This window comes from Apodemus sylvaticus, chromosome 13 (assembly GCF_947179515.1).
Source record: "Apodemus sylvaticus chromosome 13, mApoSyl1.1, whole genome shotgun sequence".
Lineage (NCBI taxonomy): Eukaryota > Metazoa > Chordata > Mammalia > Rodentia > Muridae > Apodemus > Apodemus sylvaticus.
Genome location: NC_067484.1, coordinates 32,165,989 through 32,183,226, shown reverse-complemented (window position 1 = coordinate 32,183,226; position 17,238 = coordinate 32,165,989). Strand labels below are relative to the sequence as shown.

The 17,238-nt window shown below is 44.4% G+C and overlaps 1 protein-coding gene across 1 annotated transcript in view; it reads right to left on the bottom strand.

Moving 5' to 3' along the window:
- Positions 1–17,238, bottom strand: part of Alpk2 (alpha kinase 2) — a 116,126-nt gene that overhangs the window by 90,447 nt on the left and 8,441 nt on the right. The window lies entirely within an intron of this gene.

Below are 17,238 nucleotides of genomic sequence, written 5' to 3'. Positions count from 1 at the left end.
TCCGGCAGTAGTTTTGTGAATATGAATTCTGTCTGTTAACATAGCTATTAAGGGGGTTCTTACTGAGTTATTAAGATCTAACAAAATTAGTCAGGTTTTTTTTTAAGATTTATTTATTTATTTGTTTGTTTGTTTATTTATTTATTTATTTATTTATTGTATATGAGTACACTGTAGCTGTCTTCAGACACACCAGAAGAGGGCATCGGTCTGATGTGATAGAATTGGGGAGGCTGCCTGCTTCAATGGGATGGACTTAGTGAGGAAACCACTCCTGGGAAATTCCTTGGGATTATTATTGCTATGATGAGACACCATGACCAGAAGCAGGTTAAAGAGGACAGGGTTTATTTGGCTTATGCTTCCCCATCACTGCTCATCACTGAAGGCTGTCAGGACAGAACTTAGGCAGGGCAGGGACCTGGGGACAGGAGCTGATGCAGACGCCATGGAGGGCGTCTTTGTTCACTCTGCTGTCTTAAACAATTCAAGACCACTAGCGCAGGGATGGCATCGTCTACAATGAGCTGGACCCTCCTCCATTGATTATTTATAAGAAAATACCCTACAGGCTTGACTACAGCCCAATCTTGTGGACACATTTTCTCAGTTGAGGTTCCCTCCTTTCCAATGATGCTAGCTCATGTCAAGTTGAATCAAAAATGAGCTATCGAATTGGGCTGTGCACACCTATAATTCTAATCCTTGGAGGTAAAGGGAAGAAGATCAAAAGTCAAGGTCATCTCAAATTCATAGCAAGTTTGAGACCAGCCTGGGGCACATGGTCTGAAACACACAGGGTCAGGCCAGAAATCCCCATGCAGGTTGAAAATCGAGTTATTCCAGCCACAGCTGCTGCTCTCTTTCCTTAGTGTCCATGCTGAGACCATTTGCCAGATGCTAAGTCATCCTCTCAGTCACAGGGATTGTGCCTGAGATCAAACTGTGCCTCCTGGCTAGAGGTAAAACGTAGACTTTTTCTAGACTTTTCCAGAGTATGAGCCATCACCCTGGGCCATGGCCATTCCACGTCACTGTGAGCCCTGCTTCCCAGTGGAGGAGAGCAAGAGCTGGGAAGGAAACATCTGCGGGGTCTTCACGCTGCAGCCAGGCTGTGGATTGTCTGAGCCTTGCCTAGGCATGCCACCAGCAGAGAAGAGAGAAGATAGCTCAATAAATAACTGCAGGATGACATCTGTGTCCTTGTTTTGTCACAGAACCAGGTTAAGGTCATCCTACTTTCTTAGGCTGAGAGTCTTGTGTTTTACTACCTGGCTCCTTGTGGTTGTCAGTGATCTTCTTTGGGTTATTAAGAATAGATAAAGAAAGAAGACAAAATTGGGAGATTATTTCCTCCTGCTCCTCTTCCTCCTGCTGCTCCTCCTTTTTTTGTCCTCCTGCTCCTCCTCCTCCTGATCCTCCTCTTTCTTCTCCTCCTGCTCCTCCTCCTCCTCCTGCTCCTCCTCCTCCTCTTTCTTCTCCTCCTGTTCCTCCTCCTCCCGCTCCTAGATAAAACCTGATAGGAAATATCTATATACATACTGGCTGTGTGTTAGTTATTTCTGTTGCTGTGATAAAACACCATGACCAAAGTGACTCACAGAAAACGTTTATTTGGGCTTACTGCTCCAGAGGGATAAAAGTCCATGATGGCAGAATGGACACACACTGGTTAGAGCTGAAAGCTGGGAGCTCACATCTTGAACTGAAACCAGGAAGCAAAAGGCAAACTGGGAATGGCGTGTGGCTTTTAAACATTAAAGCCTGCCGGCAGTGACATACTTCCTCTAAGAAAGTCTCACCTCCTATGTCTACCCAAACAGCATCACCCACTGGGGAACAAGTGTTCAAACATCTGAGCTTAGGGGGACATTTTCATTCAAACCACTACAGTGTGTGTCTTAGTCGGGGTTCCTATTCCTGCACAAAACATCATGACCAAGAAGCAAGTTGGGGAAGAAAGAATTTATTCAGCTTATACTTCCACGCTGCTGTTCATCACCACAGAACGTCAGGACTGGAACTCAAGCAGGTCAGGAAGCAGGAGCTGATGCAGAGGCCATGGAGGGATGTTTCTTACTGGCTTGCTTCCCCTGCCTTGCTCAGCTTGCTCTCTTATAGAACCCAAGACTACCAGCCCAGGGATGGCACCACCCTCAATGGGCCCTCCCCCTTGATCACTAATTGAGAAAATGCTTTACAGCTGGATCTCATGGAGGCATTTCCTCAATGGAGGCTCAGTTCTCTGTGATAACTCCAGCTTCTGTCAAATTGACACACAAAACCAGCCAGTACAGTGTGTTATCTACTAAGTGAAAGGGGCTGGAAGATATTTAATTCTTAGGCAATTTTTATGAGACCTACCTTCCCATCTACTAAGAAAAAATAAAATATTTATACAAATAGCTCCAATATAGGACAGTGCCTACTAAGGGCCACTAAAAAAAAAAAAGGCAAGCCAAGTACATGGGTTCTGGATGCTAGGCAGGAAAGAGAGAGAGTGAAGGTTTCCAGTGTAACTTAGCAGCTGAAGCAGACCCAGGAAATGTATAGTCTGATTTTGACAGGAAAGATGGCATTTCCCTGGGACTGGGAGAGTAGAGTGATTCCTCCAGACAGGAGGAAAAACTTAGAGGAAACATCCAGGTACTCACAGGAAACATTTGACTATGTTCCGGGGACAGGGCTAGGTAGGCATATAGGGAAATCCCACTATTTATTATTTAATTGGGATACTTTATTTTCTTGTGTGTGTGTGTGTGTGTTTATTTGTGTGTGTGTTTGGTATTTTTTTGAGACAGGGTTTCTCTGTGTAGCCCTGGCTGTCCTGGAACTCACTCTAGAGACCAGGCTGGCCTCAAACTCAGAAATCTGCCTGCCTCTGCCTCCCAGAGTGCTAGGATTACAGGTGTGTGCCACCACCGCCCGGCTGGGATACTTTATTTTAATCAGTGTGTGTGCATGAGCATGTGTGTGTGTGTGTGTGTGTGTGTATGTGTGTGTGTATGTGTGTGTGTATGTGTGTGTGTGTATGTGAATGTGAATGTGAATGTATGCATGTGTATGTGCACATGCAGGGTGCATGCACATGTGTGTGGAGATCAGAGGTCAACCTTGGGTGTTAGTACTCAGGAGATGTCCACCTTGTTTTTTGAGACATGGTCTCTTACTGACTCACTGGAGTTTACTGATAAGGCTAGACTAGCTGGGTAGAGAGCTCTAGAGTCCTCTGTCTCCACCTCCCCAGGACTGGCATCACAAATGTATGGCACCTTGTCCAACTTTTTTTAAAAAACAAGGATTCTAGGGATCAAAAACTCAGGTCTGCTTTTGAGATTGCTCTCAGGTTACATTAAAGTTTGAAAAGTGATCTTCTTAACACCCCCAAATAACAGACAGACAGAGATGGTTAACCATGCTGGAAAAACCTAAAGCCGACCCAGATGAATCAAGAAATATGGTCGCCTGCCAAGAAATGGTGGAGCCAAGTTGGGGAAACGTTTTCCATCCCACACTGAGGGGTTTAGACCCCAGTTCACTGAAAAGCAGATTCGGGCCAGAATGAAAGACAATTCTGTGAGATATTCTACTGCACTGTACACCAGTGATTAGAGGTGGGGAGGGAAGGCTTTTGCTATGTAATAAGACCTGTGGCCCTGATTGAACAGGAACATGCTATTCTCCCATATAACCATCACTACAGTGCCAGCCCATGCCATGGGACTTGATAATGGAAATTAAAAAAAAAAAAAAAATTACCGTAAGATTTAGCTGTTCCCCTAGGGTAGCTGAGCTACGACTTCAGGAATGAAATAAGATGACAGGACGTGATTTACAACCTCAAGTGTCATCAAATTCCAAAAGGCATGATGAGGCCTCTGGTGGTTAGCAGGGGAGAGGTCAGGGCGGCCTGGTTCTTCAGGGCATGGAGCCAGCACAAGGAACTCAAACCCGGTGGGGAAGGATTAAACTTAGGTTGTGTGGGAAAGAAGGGAAGGTATTCTGGGCAGGTGTTCCAGAGCAGTAAGGTGGTCAGATCATGTGTGAAGGTCTGCGAAACAATGCACTGCGTGCGGTGGCAGTCCCAGAAGACAGGGGCGGCTGCAGGAGGCACAGAGGAGACTTCAGGGGCCATGCAAGAGCGCATGGCAGGATCGGCTTGCTTTTTCTCTTCACAGCGTGCACCTGCGGCTAAGGGACACCGGCATGTGTGCCTGGGGTCACGATCACAGGTAACCATGTGCTGGGTGACACTGGATAAGCTTCTTAACAGTTCTAGATAAGAACTGACTCGTGCTTAAAGGAAGAGAAGCTTCATGGGTGCGCACATGCATATGGAGGCCAGAAGTCAACCTCAGGTGTCATTCTTTAGGAATAATCTACTCCTTTAAAAAAAAACAAAAGCAAAATACAGGATCTGTCTCTGGGACCTGGTGCTTGCTAATAATGCTAAGACGGCCAATGGTCTGACTTGTCCTCAGCTTCCAGCTTCTGTCCTTGCTGGTCACCCTCATGATCATGTTCTCCCCTCAAATGATACCCACAACACCTCCTCCTTTCTCCTCCACCTTTCTACTCCTCTACTCCACACACAATCAAAGAGACCTCCTTCCCCAGCCTGCCTTCCCTCTGCCTGCCTTCTTAGGTTTGTTTTTTTTTTTAAACCTGATACACTGTATACTTTCTGGCTTGTTAAGTGTCTGACTCCTCATATTATCCCTATCCCAAAAGATCAGGGACTCTAGTGTACATTGGTGTATCACCAGTCTCTAGAATAGTCCCTGGAACATTGTAGATATTTAGTGAGTCCTTCCATCTGGAGGAAGTCCTGCTATCAGTTCAGTTGTGCTATGTTCCAGCAAGCATGTTAGTAGACTATTTTGCAGAAAGCCCTGAGAGGTTGTGCTTTGGTGAACCATGTCTCATGGACACCCCCCTGTCCTAGGAAGTAGCTCCAGTTCTGGCTTTGATTCTAATTAGCTTTGTTACTTTGTATGGGTCCTGTGATATCTCTGGTCCTGGGCTGAGTTATAAAGTATATCAAGGTGAAGACTGGAGAGATACAAGTGGATACTAGTGGATACAAGTGTTTTTTTTTTTTTTTTCACAAACCTGAATGACCTGAGTTTGGATCCCCAGAACCCACATAAAGGCTAGACACAGTAACAAAAATGTCTGAAATCCTAGCATACTACTACAGGAAGATGGAAAACAGAGGGGGTAAGGAATCTCTAGAAGCTTATGGGATATCCTACCTGCCTAATGCATTGTCTCAAGGTGGAAAGTTGAGGTCCCATGCATACCCACATTCATGAACAATACACATGTAGACTTACACATATCACACACACATACATACACATGCACACACACAGGTGGGGGAGTACAGTGTAGCAAGTAGCCCTGACCAGTTGGATTTGACCAACAAAACGTAATTGGGGAGTGGACGGGGCTAAGCATCAGTGTGGTTTGGCCTCCCAGTACTGTGGCTAGCCAGGAGTTGGACAATTCTCAAGCTTAGCCATTCTAATAAATCCCCCAAGGTCTTATTAAAGTTCAGGCATGGATTGGCTAGGTCTAGAGTTGGTGATGGGTTTCTGCCATGGTAACTGGTCCCTAGGGATGCTTGATGCTGATGGTCTGAAATCAATCAGCAAAGTCAAGAGTCACTCCCAGCTCTGTTGACACCATGAGCTGAAGAAAGGCGAAAGTCCCCTGGTTAAATTTTCAGAAAACTGCCAGCTGTCACTTGGCTAAGTTGGGCCGAATTCCCAGTCAGCGCCTGCCAGCTATCACCACGTATAAAGAACTCCGTGGCGGCTCAGAATCAGTGTTGCTTTAAAGAGCAAAGAAATAAATATCAAAACTAATTACTGGATCTGGGAAAGAAGAAGGAGCAAAATCAGAACGTGTAACTCTCTCATTTCATAAACGGGCTTAATTCACATATGGGGCCCTAAGTTCCATCCCCAGCACCACTAATAATGATGATGACCTCCATGATGACAAGGTAAGGCCATAGACAGCCAGCTCAGACCTGTTCTGAGCAGGGAGGAAATCAATCCCAATCTAATCGCTTGTCCCTTCCTGCTGCTCTTTAGGGGCCTGCTGTGACCAGTTATAATTTCCTAACCAAGCATCTCAGGTGTCAACCTTGCTGTCATCTCTGGTACCCACTAGACAAATGAGGGCAAAGCAGCAACTGTCAGGCAGAGACAAACAGTGGGGAGAGTATGGCAGCTGGCAGGCTAGATGGGGGATAACCAGCAATTCTTAATTGGAGGAAGACCGTCCACCTGCTGGGGCAGAAGCCCGAGGTATGCAGGATGACAAGAACAGACAGGACAGCCATAGAATGGCTGGGGGGGGGGGGGCGCATTATCTTGCTGCTCAAATGATGACAACAGTGGCTAACATGGTGATGCTCAGTGTCTATAGCAGGGGCCCTTTTAAAATGGCTTGGCCATCATAATACCTTTAAGTGGCATCTTTCCATATACTGACAGCCACCATAACTCAATCATCTCCCCAGACCTGGGTAGCTTTGTATGGAATAGCTCCTGCGTCTAAAGATCAGAGTAAAACACTGGATGCAACTGTAACCAGTCCACAAAACTTTATTAGTTGCTAGTTAAGAGACACTGCAGCTGTTGGTGCTGGAACAGATGGGACAAGTCTTATTTCCCATGACACTTCCATTCCATGTGCATCCCATACCAGTAGGCAGAAAGTCACAATAAACAAAGTTGCAGATAAATACGTATCATTACTGGGAATGACCCAAATGTCCATGAGCAGGTGAGGAGACTAACTAAAACACAGTGGTACCCCTAGACACTGGAGTGTGGAGACACAGCAAAAGGAATGAACACGCCAAACATGGATGATGCTTGAGATAATTATGGGGGAAGTGGGGGAATTCAAATTAGAGAGAATACAGCCTACAATTCATTTACAGAAAATTCTGCAAAGTATGAATGCATCTATGGGGACAGGACTTTTGAAGGATGGTTGGGAAGAGAGGGTAGGGAAGGTAGGGTTGTAAAGTAGAAGAAGAAATCTCCTGTGGCTCCTGGAGCCTTGATCATGGCCATGGTTCCATTGGACTCATGCATGTGCTAGCATTTGTCAAACCGAACACTTTAAATATACCTGCTTGTTAGATGTCAATACATGCACATGTATAGATGCAGTGTGTACGTAGAGTATGCCATGAGTATATTTAGGCAACACACACACACACACACACAGGGTATCATGTGCTACATGAAAACAAAAGGAAGCCATGAAAGGTATTCCAGGCTAGGGGCAGGCAGTGCTGTTTTAAATGGTTGCTTAGGGTAGGATAAGTGATTGAGTAAATTTTTTAATGAAACTGAAGCTGTATTGAGAGAGAACATTCATGGGAGGAGGAAGAGCATGGGTCAAGAGTCAAGGCCATAAGGTAGGAATATTCTACAAGACCTCATTTATATCTGTAAGCTCCGTAACAGCTCAGAACTCAGTTAATGCTCCCAAGGCTTGGACTATTTTGTTGCTCCCACACCCACCCACACTCCTTCAGTGCATGAGTCCTACCCAAGGAGACCCCTATATTCCTGGCCTCCGCCTGGGTTCCTAGCACCCACAGAAGGAGGAGTTGCTCTTTACCAGCTATACAGACCACCCCAAGATTCCTGTCAAACATTGGGAGACTTATTTTGTTCCATCTTTTCTGAAATGCTTTGGCCAGGAAGCCAGGTTTCACATTCTCGTGACCAAGAGTGACTCTGTGTGTGTGTGTGTGTGTGTGTGTGTGTACATGTGCATGTCTTATAGCACTCAGGAGACCTCAGAGTAAGGAAGTACCATTTACTCAGCTTTTGCTAAGTGGCCTGCACTGTTCAAAAGCCTTCCCCATGTAGATTACCTTGCTTAATCTTTATTCACTCCTGCAAGGTAGGCACTATTATTATTTCCACTTTACAGATATGGAAACTGAGGCAGATTAAAGTTTATAAACAGCCTTCCCAAGTATGAAGTGGGGCAAATATTTGAACTTGGCCATCTGATACAGAGTGGCCTCATAGGTTTCCAATAGGGCATCAGAGAAGGCTTCAAATCTCTAACTCTGAAACAAGGAGTCCCTATCTACACTTTCTAACCTATTTTATAGCTTGTCCCTGAATACGACCGAGATCAGCTTTTGTATTTGGCACAGTGATGCCTACTGAATTATGTGTACTATGTCAAATCCATAGTCTGCAGCTTTAAACCTCAGTATTGTATTTAAAGATGGAAGTGATTAGTTTAGATAAGTTCACAAAGCTGGGCCCCTTGTGACAGGATTAGCACCCTTACAGGAAGAAACAGAAGAATTATGCGTTCTGTCTCTCCCAGTGAGAAGGTAGATTTCTGCAATCCAGGAAGAAGATCATCACCACACTGAGACCTTGATTATAGCACACACTAATCTTGGACATCCAAACCTCCAGAATGATAAGAAATGCATTTGTATGTTTAAGCCACTCCACCTATGGAATTCTGTTGGGCAGCTCAAGCTGATTAAGATAGGCAGAATCAGTCAGATCTTTCCATATTCAAATCCTTCTCACAAGCCATCTCATCTCCAGGTTTATGTGTGGCATGTTCTAGAGTGGGTTCTGAAAAGTTCCCAGAGCTCTGGCCTTCCTATTCAGCAGGAGTCCAGCTGATCCTAGCCTGATGTCCCAAGGTAGGAGGTTGACAACTGACCCAATATCATAGGACTCAGAGACAAGGGGGCCAGAACAAGGGAGAGGGCAAGGCAGGAAGTGAAGGTGACAAAGCCCAGAGGTAAACTAAATAGGGGCACAGGTGCACGCTGAAATAACTCACAGATGGCTCTACCACAAAGTGAGTCACAAGCCAGAAGAGGCCAGGAGAAACTTCTAGGCTCTGATGTACAACAGAGAAGGACTACAGGCTTTGGTGAGATGCCCTTAGCTGTATGTGTGCCAGGGAGAAACAATGGCTAAAGCTGGTCATTGTTGCTACTTTGTTTCCAACCCAATTACCCGGTAAAAGAAATCTCAACTCAATCAGTAACAATACAAGTTATAAGCCTAGATTGGGCGACCTCCCAGTACACTACTCTATTCCTGTCTATATCATCCCATATAACTTGGGGTTTTCCAGGCCAAAAGCTTCTCTCTCTGAAGCCTGTCCTATCCCTCGTGGCTCCTCCCCCTTCCCAGGGGTCTTTTTCTCCTCCCCCAAACTCTCAACTCCTCCCCCTTCCTCCTACCCAATTATTGGTTCAAGTCTTTATTTGAAAAGTTAAGGTGGGGAGAAGGTTCACAAGGCAACTCCTCATCTGCAGCCCCTCTGAGGAGTGGAATTAGCATCAAAATACAAGCCCGGGACTATCCACAACAGGTCATCACGCAGACACATGTTGAAAAGTGGACTGCAGCCTCCATCTTGTCTCAGTCCTCATAGTCCTGTACGCCCTCATAACGTGTCCTCAGTCCCGTCGCAGCCTCTATGGTCCTGCCAAATCATAGGCCTGATTTGGTTCCAGCTCTGCCACAATTGTGCCATCCACTCTTACTAGGAGTCTTGGAGGGTGTTGGCCAAACACTCTTAAGTGCTAGAATGCTGTGGTTTCTACATCAGTGAGACTCCATCTTTTCAATCTTCAGCAGCTCTGGACTGTGACTCTGATTACCATGGGGCGGACCAAGAAAGCTCCTAACACTCCTGGTCCACTCTCAGACCTCAGGAGATGTTGACTGAGGGAACTTGTAAGAGTCAGCACATTTCCAGTGTCAACTGATGAGTAAGCCTTTCCCTGGCTGTTCCAACATCTGGAGAGGGGTTCTCAGACCAATCTGTCACCTACACCCAAGACTCACATGATCTGTTCTGAAGGGTTGGCACCATCATGAGAACAACTACCAAATGCCTGTCTCTGGGGAACGGTGAGTAAATGTTCTAAGGGCTGGCTTATGACCATTCTCTGAGATATTCACCTACTGAAGTCACAACCGGGAAGTGGTGATGGACAGGGAATTCTCGGGAGGGATCCATCAGCAGAGACTAAATGGGAGGTTCTCGTCAGACCCTCAGAACCCATTCAAGTAGGCATCTCGGCATGGCGAGAGTAAGAGGATATGAGGCACACCTGAATTCATTCAGGAAGAATGTCAGGGAAGCCCCATGCCCGGAAGAGAGGCTCTTTAGGTGCTGGAGAGCTCTTGCAGTCATCCTTAAGACTTGTTACACCTACTTAAGCACACAGAACGCCGAGTTCACAAAATGCTTTCCAGTCTTGGATGAAAACCATCAGCACTTAGCCAAGACATAATGAGGTTCGGTCATCTGTATTTCTACCCACTGAGGTCTTGATCAAGCACGTCAGCGGTATTTTATCACCAACAAGAAAAGAGCCAAGAAGAAAGGTGCTGCTGCTCCAAACTAGCTGTCTTTCTTATCCCTAAAATGCCAGTTTTAATCTGTCCCAAAAGTGTTCTCTTGGTGTGGCACCTTTAGTCCCAGAACTCAGAAGGCAGAGACAGAGACAGAGACAAAAGAATCTCTACGTGTTCAAGGCCAGTCTGGTCTACATAGAGAGTTCCAGGCCACCCAGGACTACACAGTGAGATCCTCTCTCCAAAAACAAACAAACAAAACAAAATATTTTTGAGACAGCTTGAGATGGCAATGTGAGGAGTTGGCCTCAGATTTTTCTCTTAATGTAGGAAATAAAACCCTGTCTTCTGTAGAAGGTTGACTTACAACAATTCTAATGTTAGCTGGGTGTGTGTTTTGAGACATTTCCTTTGGAATAAGAATGTCTTTAACTGAGTCATAGATCCCTCCCAACATAATTCATAGTTAGACTCTCAGGGCTTTGGGGTACCTGAGAGGGTTGAGATGTTCTTGGGTGATTGTGAATAGGAAGGAACTGATGTGTCTCTCAGAGATTGGACAAAGTGATGGGCATAGACAACAAGTTCTGATGCCGAACTCTCAGACCAGAGTAGCCTAAGGAACATGTCCCGTGTCCCAAGGCTCATGGGGTCTGTCTGTTCAGGCTGGAGAGATGCTTGCTGTGCAAGCATGGGGACCTGAGTTCATGTTCTCAGCGCCCACATAAAAAGTGGTTACTTATAACCATAGTGTTACCAAGGTAGAGACAGTAGACTTCCCTGCAGCTTGCTGCCAGCCAATCTAGACCAATCTATGAGCTCTAGGTTCAGTGAGAAAGCTATCTAAAAGACTTGAGGTGGAGAACTAATTAGAGAAGGATGCTAGGATCTTGGGTCTCCACATGCATGTGTACATGCACACACATGTGGACATGTACAAACAACTATACATACCCATACCTAAACACACACACACACACAGAAAGAGAAAATAATTGACATAGCTGATAAATTACCAAAGTCTCAGATTTACCTTTAAAACAAACTTTCAAATACAGTTATGATATAAAAACATATAATAATAAAACCCAGTGTCTGTAGCATAATAAATAATATAGTTTTTCTTTTAATAAATACTCATTTTAATGTCTAATGTCTAAAATTACTTATTTTAATGTCTGTTTCCCACAATAGAATGTGACATCATGAAAGACTCAGCACTCCTTTACCTGATCTAGGGCTAAAACATATTAAGCACTCTTTTTGTTGAAAAAAATGAACGGATTAAGAATTGATTGCCAAGCAGCGGTGGCACACACATGTAATCCCAGCACTCTGGGAGGCAGAGGCAGACAGATTTCTGAGTTCGGGGCCAGCCTGGTCTACAGATGAGTTCCAGGACAGCCAGAGCTATACAGAGAAACCCTGTCTCAAAAAAACCAAATCCAAAAACAAAACAAAAGAAACAACAACAACAAAAAAGAATTGATTAAAAGTATTCCACAGAAAAGGGTAGTCATAGGGAGTGAAGGTTCTGGTTGGTTAGTTTTGTTTTACATGAAACAGGGACATGTGGAGATAGAAATTTATAAAGATCCACTAAATTGTCCATGCATGGAGAATGTAATAGAATATACAATTTGACTATGGCAGGTCTGGAAAGATGTCTCAGAGACTGAGAGTATGTATTGCTTTTCCAAAGGACCACATCAGGTGGCTCACAGCTGACTGTAACTCCAGATCCAGGACACCCAATGCCCTCTTCTGGCTTCCATGTGTACCTCACATGACACACCCACATATAAACACTTTTTTCTCAAAAATATTTGGCCATTAATTTCCCAATCTGAGTATGTGTACCTTGCTGGCATATGGCTTTATTACTTTATTCTTCAGAAGAGTGTTCTGTATTCTTGTCTTTAATTTGAGGTGTCCTGGGGTCTGTCTTTGGTCACAATTATGTGGTGGTTTGGGGTGTTAGAGTGAGCACCAGAGGCCCTGTAGTTCTGGTACATGTCCTGAAAGTCAGGTGTTGCCTCCCAGAGGACGGGAGTCAATGTAGAGGAGACACCTAGCAATATCAGCTACCAGACACAGGGGTAAAAGTATCTTGGATCTTTTAGGTCAACCAGTCCTCACACTGACTCCAACTTCATGAATGAGCGTGAGGAACCAAATAGGAGATACTGGGGAAGGCCTTTGGGTATTGGGAACACGCCCTTAAAGTGAGGTATAGTGTTCCAGGTGCTTCCTCTCTCCCCTTGTGCCCCTTGGGCATGAGGTGTATGGATGCTACATCATGATATACCGCCTCTCCACCCGTCATGAGCCAGACCCTCTAAAGCTGTGAACCAAAATGTTCTCACCTTATAAATTGGTTGTCTTTGGTATCTTCACAGTGACAGAAAGGTGGTACAATGTCCAATTTGGGGCATGGTTGGAAAATATCCCTTTACTTGACCTGCAAATGACTCCCAGGTTACCTGGACAAACCTTGGATATGTTCAGGGAGCCAATTCTATGTTATAAGAAGCTGCTGCCCTGTGTCCAGATAGACTAAGGTCGGCATTCCTCTTGGTTGACAGCTCAGATACACCATGTATGTGTTTCCTAGAACTGTTGGAACAAATTTCCACAAACCAGGGGACATAAACAATAGAATTTTATTCTTTCAAGCATCTGGAGAATTGAAATGTACATCTGGTGTACTTCTGGAAGTCCAAGGTCAACGTGCCATCAAAGTCAAACTTCCAGCTGGGCAGTGGTGGCACACATCTTTAATCCCAGTACTTGGGAGGCAGAGGCAGGTGGATTTCTGAGTTCGAGGCCAGCCTGGTTTACAAAGTGAGTTCCAGGACAGCCAGGGCTACACAGAGAAACCCTGTCTCAAAAAAAAAAAAAATCAAACTTCCCCTGAAGGCTCTGGGGAGGATCATCCTTTACGGTTGCTTGCTCGCCATCTTGGGCAATCCTTACCTTGTAGCTGCTTCTCCCTCTTTCTCAGCATCCATCTCCTTTGGCTGTTCTCCTAGCTGTGTCTCTGATTTCCCTTTCTCTATGGACAGTAGTCATCAGTTTAGAGTTTACTCTAATCCTGTTTAAGCTCAATTATGACTGCAAAGACATTATTTCCAAATGAGGTTCTAGTCCAAAGACTAGATGTATATAGATATGGGGGGATGATAGTCATCTGCATATCCTATGGAAACATTGGCTTGTTGAGTTGGTGTAAGCAGCACCCGCCTCCATGGCCTCTGCATCAGTTCCTGCCTCCAGTTCTTACCCTGTTTGAGTTCTTGTCCTGACTTCCTTCAATAATGAACAGTGATGTGCAAAAGTAAGCCAAATAAACCTTATCCTCCCCGGTTGCCTTTGGTCACGGTATTTCATTACCACAATGAAACTCTTAACTAGAAGAGGATCTTTCTCTCTAGGTGTTGGTCCTGAACATATTTTTATCTTTAAATTATATTCATAAAAGGTCACATGGTTTCCCATTTGTACACACGTTGGTGCTATTTGTTTTCACTGTGAGGTAGAAAACATTCATTAGTGTTTTCCTCCACCCCTCCCAATTCCTATATCTTTAAGGTGAAAAAAACAACATATTTTCAAGATGTATGCAGGTGTGAATGTTATGACTGATGTTTCTCTCTTGGATACTTTTTCGGCTTCCGGTCTCTCTTCCCTGGCAAGCACTATATAGGCACTGATACATCTCTCCCAGAAAGAGACCTTGAGGTGAAAAGGGGGTGTGGGCAGAGGAGTCCCACCAGGTACTAAAAAGAGGGAAAAACCAGTAAACCCAGCAGCAGAGTGGATGCTCCTGATATGGTTTTGGTCTGAATGTTCACCACACATGTTTGAACATACAGTGAGGCTGTGTTAGAGGTTGTGGTGTTGGGATGGAGGAAGGGGGAGTCACTGAGAACTGGCTTTTGAAGATTATATGTCCTTCCCTGGTCCTACTCTCTCTTTCCTGATCTATCAAGATGTGAGAACTGGTGTGAGCTACAACTTCTCCCTACTTCAGACCAAGTCCCTCCATCAAGCTTTCTCCTCCGCAATGGGCTGTGTCCTCTGAAAATGGTAAGTCCCTGCTCTCTTGTTTCCACCTGGTATTCCATCACAGCCATGGAAAAAGTAACTAAAACCACCACAGAGCAGAACTACAGATTGGAACTTCCAAATTCCCCAGAGTCCTTGAGAGGCAGGTGCCTCTGAAGACCCAGCAATCACTTTTAATGGTCCCAAGTCCAAATTCAGGTAGCCTATGAGGTGATCCAATGGATTACCATGCATTAATGGCAAAATACTTTGAGGCTAATATTAGAACAATTAACTTGTGATCTTTGAAAGGCATACATATAAATTATCATTTATTTTCCTAAGTGCTATCTGTGTGAAACGAAGAGAGTGCCTGGGATCTATGAGACCCACAATCTAATGAACATCAGTCCTGATGGATGCAATTAACAAGCATCCATAGGGAGGCCTGTGTAGTAAGTTCAAAGGAGGAGAGGGTGCTTAAAGCTGGAAAGAGGTGTAAGTTCCTGGTGGACTCAAGGAGTGTAGTAAAGCCTTCATGTCTGGATTAAGGTGAAATGTTCCAGAAAAGCCTTCCCTATGTTTGAGTCAATAGCAGAGGACGAGAAATTGCTTTGAGGCTGTTTGAACCTTGAAGAAATGTCTCTCTGGATAGTCTGCACTTGATGCTACACGGGAGCTTGCAGCTTCACCAACCTTGGTCCTAAGACACTCCTGGCAAACCTGGAGTTCTTACTTTTGATTATGGCTAGCCATGGTCAAAAGAGACTGAGATGTGTGTGGGTTGTCTGCTCTCATGGGCAGTAAGAGTAGGATAACTTTGGTAGCTGCAACCTCTCCCAGCCCCAATGAACCTAATATAATGTTTGAATAAAGTAACTGGAATGAACTAGCTGGGTATTAATCTTTTCCAAGGCTGACCCTCTCTGCTCCTTTGGGAAATGAAGGCTTAACATCTTGGTGAGCTTCTCTCTCTCTACTGTGTCACCTACAACCATCATCAATCAATAGATAGGCATTGGCCAGATTGGAATGGAGAAGCCTAAAAGTCCAAGCCCTGCTCAAGGGGCACAAATGACAAATTGGCTGCCTGCTAGATACTTTTGATGTGAAGAACAGCTCTGTTTGGTTACTGACTGTCCTCCATGCTGGAGTAAGTGTTTTGTGAGAATATAGACAGTGTTTGTTATTTACCTCCATCTTTAGCATTAGGTACAAGGCCTGCTGTATTGTCGAATGAATGGCAGCCTTTGGTAGTCTGTAATCCACAAGAACTTGGCATGGTAAGAGGACATTTGCCCTTAAACAAAAAGGTGCATGGGTGATGAGAAAGCTGGTGGAGAGATAGCTCTGCTGGTAAAGATGCCTGTTGACCTGAGATCCGTCCCACATGTTACAAGGAGAGAACTTACTCCTATAGGCCATTCCCTGGCTTCTACCTGCACGCCATGATATGGAGCATATAAAATAAATAGGAATAAGATTAAGACATACACAAAAAAAGGAAGCTAATGACTGCCTCTGTCTGCTATATGAAAATTTATAAGCAGCAAAATATTTAGATCTCTTAGTCATACTTTTATTATTTTTTTTTTTTTGCAGACAAAGAAAATGAGAGGTTAAGCAACTGAGCAAGGACTCAGAGCAAGATGATTAATAACATAGAATTCAAACTCAAGGCTCACTTTCTTTTTCCCTCAGACTCAGGCCTGCTGGCTCACACCCATGCCTACCAGTCATTTCTCTGCTTTGCCGTACTGCCAGCTCCCTTAAAGATGCCCTAGGGCATTGCAACTGATTCAGTAACAATGGGGAAAGTTGATGTATGAGTGTAAAGTGTCTCCCATAGGTTCATGTGTTTGAAAGTGTTGTCCCCATTTTGGTGGAAGGTTACAGAACCTAGAAAGAGTGTCCCTTGATGGAAGAAATGGATCCCTGGAGATGAGCCTGAGGTTTCATCACTCAGCACCACTTCCTGTGGACTCTCTACTTCTCGACTGCAGATAGAATGTAACTAGCAGACTCCTTAATTCCTACATGCCTTGCCCACTATGATAAAATGTATCCCCTCAAATAATAATCCAGAATAAATCCTTCCTTGCTTAGGTTTCTTCTCATCAAATCTTATCACACCAATGAGAAAGGTAGCTTATACCAGCACCACAAGTGCAGACTCCCTAACAGCTTCAAACAGAGCAGTTCACATCTTCTCTACATATCCAGCCTCAGCATTGCAGGTAATCACATATCCTCTCCTGAGGAAACAAAAAGATCTAGAAACTACTGTGCTGAAGTGTCACTACTTTTTTTTGGAGGAGAGCAGGATCTCACATAGCTCAAGCTGACCTTGACCTCCTGATCCTCCTGTCTCTACCTCTGAAAAATAAAGTCTGAGAATTGGTTTCTATCCTTAATTCCCTTACACACTTGCTGTGGGTTCTGGTCAGCCACTTCTGTTTCCTTCATCCAATATGGACGATTGGATAACAGCGCTGAAGTCTCACGTGTTTTCTTGACTTTCCAGAGAGAACAAGGTGAGACCAAAAAACAACAAAAAACAAACAAAAACAAAACAACAACAACAACAAAAACCCTTGGAATTCTAGATACAGTTTAATCTAATCTGTCAATATCAAACTAGAAAAGGCCAAATAGTTACTTAGTTCAATAAATATAGTCACTCTTCATTATCCTAGGGAGATCTTAGTTCCAGGATAGCCAACCCTGAGGATGCTCAAGTCTCTCTCCTATATAACATAACACACTATTTGTACAAATCACCCCCCATGTTAATTATAAT